The sequence below is a fragment of the Symphalangus syndactylus genome, chromosome 10, assembly GCF_028878055.3.
Source record: "Symphalangus syndactylus isolate Jambi chromosome 10, NHGRI_mSymSyn1-v2.1_pri, whole genome shotgun sequence".
Classification (NCBI taxonomy): domain Eukaryota; kingdom Metazoa; phylum Chordata; class Mammalia; order Primates; family Hylobatidae; genus Symphalangus; species Symphalangus syndactylus.
In genome coordinates, this window is record NC_072432.2 from 48538730 (window position 1) to 48543630 (window position 4901).

Sequence of the window (4901 nt, forward strand, 5' to 3'; positions counted from 1 at the left end):
TTTTCATAAAAATTATAAATTCATAATTCATTACAGAACATTGCAAATAAAGGCAAACATATTCCAACAAACTGGTTTTGAGACAACATTTCCTGGATTTCTATGAAATGGTAGAACTAACAGAGAAAATGTAGATGGACATAGAATTGAAGAGTGATATGCAGCAAATAACTTCCCTAAAACAAAATCTTCAAACAGCTCAAAGAGATGGAATGAAGCATGAGCATTTTAATTTATTCTGACAATATAGTAGTTCTTCAACTTCTACAGAGCTTCATAGTTTTCATACTCATTACTGCATCAAGAAAAATCACTTACAGACTGAACTTCAGTTTGTCATCTGTAAAATGGGCATAATCACATCTACCAGAGCTGTAAGGGGGATACAAAAGAATGTGGGTAAAGTATTTGACATACCCCCTAGTGTAAAGTGCTCAATAAATTCTAAGCAAACTAAAATGTCAGAGTTAAGTGACTGCCTTAACACAAATTGCTAATGATAAAAGTTTATTCACAGTTTGTTAGAGACAAAGTCAGAATTAGAATTGCTGATTGAGTGTTTTCTTTTATGCCATGAGTATAAATACTGGATTCTAGAGCTCCTACCAGCTCAGACCTGTTTGTACTGATTTATGACAGCCAACTGTGAACAACACTTCCTAACTCTCCATTTGGCAACATCATCATGTTTGTAACTTGAAATCGACCATGAGAAGATTATCTACACCACAGAAATTGGCAAATGCTACTAATCAAAGATTTTGTTTATAGGGGATCCAGTTATAAAATAGGCACCAGCATACCACTAATCTAGGCTTATAGATCTGGACCCAATGGCACAGGTAGTATTCGGTTCAATGTCTTGAATGTGATGCAGACATCTGCTCTCTGAGAAACCACTAAGTATTTCAAGTCACAGGTTCCATTACAGTTAATATAGTTTCCAATGTGTACTTAATTACCTAGAGGCAGCGTCCAAACTGGGTGATTCTCACTCCATAAGTCATGAGAGGTCTTTTTTTAAGTCTTACAGTATTTATTTTCTGAGCACTGCCTTTCCCTATATTTCTCAAAGGCAGAATAAAAGGCCTTCAGAAAAATCAGAGCATTGATTTTTATTTCCATCTCTTTTATGCTGGCAGTTCAGTGAAGCTTCCCCCCTAGGCAACATTAATCGCTCTGGCCTCTGTGTTCCCTAGCATTTTGCTCACTATTAATATTGCACTTACCACATTGTGTTACTGTCTGATTTTTTCCTGCCTCTTTTCTTGGCAGGATCATGGGCTGCTCAAAGGCCTCCCATTCACCTTCTCATCACTAGCACCCAAAATGCACCTGGCTCACTGTAGGCATTCAGTAACTGTTGAGCTGACTTGATCTGGTTCAGAAGAAAAGAGATACAGCCAGCTTCTTTTGACAGATGTTTCTCAATTAAAAGAGGGCTGCATTTTGGAAAACTAAGTTATTTTTCTAGGTCACAAAAATATTTAAGCAGTTCCTTCTATAATGAAATGCAAATCACATTCTAAATGCAATGGAGAAGGAAAAGACAGAGCAGTGGGATTTCTGTCAAGGAAGGCACAGAGTGTACCTGAATTCTTTATATGTTACCAGGAGCGCTAGGTGCTCTGATACCACAATGAAATAGCTTGGAGGTGTAATATATGATTATTACATGATGTTACCTAAATGTATATTCTAACTCGACAGTTATTTACTTCACTAAACCTTCAATTCCCCTTTAGAACAAATATTTTCTAAGGTCTCCCGTCATTATCCTAGAATTCATAGAGAGTATAGCCTTCTTAAAGTCATTATTTCAATAAATCAATGTCATACCCTAATTGTAATCTAAATAAAAATATTAAATTAGGCAATTCATAGTAAAATAATATCTATTTTGATATGAACACTAGAAGACATATTAAGTGGTCAGATGCTTACCTCAAAGCATCACTATGGATCAGTCAGCCACATTGTACACTGATACAGGTGACTTGTACTGGTGATTGGGATAACAAGGTGTTGGATCTGGCGATGTGATTTTCAGAATGAACAAAAAATTTGCAAGAATTTAGAAAAAGACAAAGTGCGTGTTACTTTAGATTTACATGGCAGTCAAATTCCTGGAAAAGTTATCATGTATTAAAATTGCACAACTACTTTACATATAAAATTGAATTCCGTTCTAAAGTTGGGTAATTATAAAAGCCTTACAGATTATAAACATGAATGTCTGGGAAGACTTCAAAAGTCATGTTCAACGGGGGTTAAGCTTATTGTGTGGGATTTTCCTGCATATTGAAGATGTCTTTCATACCTGGCACCCACCCACTATGTGCTGGCAATCTACCCACCCCTACTGTGTCACTATGACAACCAAATTGCCTCTATTTCCCAAACAGCTCCTAGTGTCTTAGAACCACTGACCTAAACAGAATGTAACCTTTTGGTAAAATGAAGATATTCTTACCAATCTTACCTAAATCCCAAGGCTGAGGTGAAAATCAAATGAGAAAAATGTTTCTGAAAGCCCATTATAAACCACAACACATCAAAGAAATAAAAAATTTTATTCTGTCTGCCAAGACTTACGTTGGAGCAAATTTGGAAATTTCTAGCACTTCCATAATTCTGAGACCTTGTCACTGTGACAGTATTACCTCTAGAAGACTGTCTCTCCATGCCAAATAAAAGACTGTCTCTCCATGCCAGAGTGTGCTGAATTAACTTTTTTCCTATTATCTGCTTTTGCTTTGGTATTTAGGAAGCAAATCTGAACTATAATATCATACTAACTAGTTGGTACTGCCATCTAGTGACTTACATAAACCAATTGGCCAGTTCTGTCAAATTTAGCTATTCAGCCATTTAAACAAATCGAGTGCATAAATATTCTGTTTTCTGAAACTCACATTTTTCTCTCATTTACGTGAAGGTTTTTTCTGGGAGAAAGCTGCTATTAAAATGTCTTTTAAAAATAGCATGCCACTAGCACTTTGCTGAATGGCTGCTTCACGGCATGATACTATTCACTATGAATTTTGCAATGTGTTTTAACTAATGCTCGCAGGTACCTGAACCTTGATATCCACATTAGTAGCATTTCTTTTTCTGTATCAAGAAAGTAAGGGATGCTTTGGTGTCATGACATACAGATTTATTCTGGATTTTTTTCAGATTTGGCCAGTATGTCTTTGCTCAAGCATCCAAACATCTGACCTCAGTGACAGTGTTCAAGCAGTTGGAATCTGAGCAAACTGCCATCCATCTTATCTGATTTCTCAGACAAGTCCACCTCTTGCCCAAGGAGCATCACCAGTAGAAGCTGAAGAGGGATTTGTGCTGTGTGCTGTGAAGTGTCATCTGAGGTCAATGTGTTGTCATTGATGGCTTGTGCAGTAATGTCAAGATTCAGCATGTGACCTGAGCCCTGCAGCCTGCACGCTCTGTAAGGCTCGTGGCTCAAGAGATGATTCCTCAGAGGGCTGATAATGAAAAAAGCAAACCTCCATTTGTGTAAAGAAACACATAGATCTGCAGTCTATTTTTAATTACACTCTTTCTCTTACTTTTTTTGCCCAATGATAGTTTAAAAACTTATAGCATAATTTTTTGCCTTTACCACCAATTTTTCTAAATGCAATATTGTATCATTTTCTGTATTTTAAAGGGATAAAGCAAAAATATAAAAACAAAAAAAAACCATATATTCCCCAAATGATTAAGGTCTTATGCTGGTTTTTTTTTTTTTTTTTAACTCTGATTTATTGAAGAGAGTCAAGTCCCTCTCACTTGTATTATTTTAGCACCCTGTGTTACTTGCTGGAAGTATTTATCACAATGGTAATGGATTTGGGTTAAAAATCTGCAACCCTGCTAGAACGAAGACAACATAAGACCAGGGAAAGACAGCATCTATCTAGACCAGCTTGACCTCCCCAGAGCATAGCACAGGTTCTTCTTGCACAAGTTGGCACTAAAAAGAATATTCATTAAATGAAAAGTAAGTGAACAAAGGCCTTAAGATTTGACTTTATTTCTTCTGACAATCATCTCTACTTACTGTAAACCACACACAAAAAGTCAATTGCTACCATTTTTCCTTGATCTTAGCTCTATTAACCCAGCTTTTATGCTAATGGGCTATTAAACTTGTCTTAGTTGCTTGATATCTTTGTTGCTCAATTTCCTCATTGGTGAAAATCTGAATATTACAGTGAAAGTGATAATTTGTGTCTCCTTCTTCTACTAATTATGCTTTATTTCGGTTTTAAAGCTTATCATCATGTCCAGAACTCAACTAACAATGTCAAATAACAATGATGATAGAAGAATCAGACTCTTGGTTTTTAAAGACCTATGGGAAAAGTCATTTGAACACACCAAGCCCAGTACCCATTTGCTTCCAAAGAAGTGTTGTCAGAGTTACTTTTTGAAGAGTATCCTCCTAAAGGTTCTAAGATATTTCAAACTTAGAGTCTAAGATCAAAATGAAGAAAATGGGACAAACAGCACAGTTTCTTTTAAATAAGCTGCTACTTTAATACTTTAAATCTAGATCCTGAATTATAACACAGTAGTAAAATCATTTGAGTACCGGCAATTAGTTGAAAAAGACAGATGATCACATAGCCTTCTGAGGTAATAATTTGCAGGAAAGCCCAAAGATTCAATGTTTTAAGTATTCTTTTTTTTTATTTGATCAGTGTAATCTTCTTGTTCAATGTAATGATGATGTTAACATTAGACTGTCCAAAACCTTTGATTTCCTGCTAATTGTCAACTTCTGAGCCATGCTGAGCAGATTCTCACACCTTCATCCATAGACATAATTATGTGAACCCTCTCTTTAGTAGTCAAGGCCATAGATTTAAAATATAGGCAAAATAGTAGCTCTG

The 4901-nt window shown here is 35.9% G+C and overlaps 1 protein-coding gene across 1 annotated transcript in view; it reads left to right on the forward strand.

Annotated features, from left to right (window-relative positions):
- Window positions 1-4901, forward strand: part of GPRIN3 (GPRIN family member 3) — a 492222-nt gene that overhangs the window by 156836 nt on the left and 330485 nt on the right. The gene's annotated exons all lie outside the window — the stretch shown is intronic.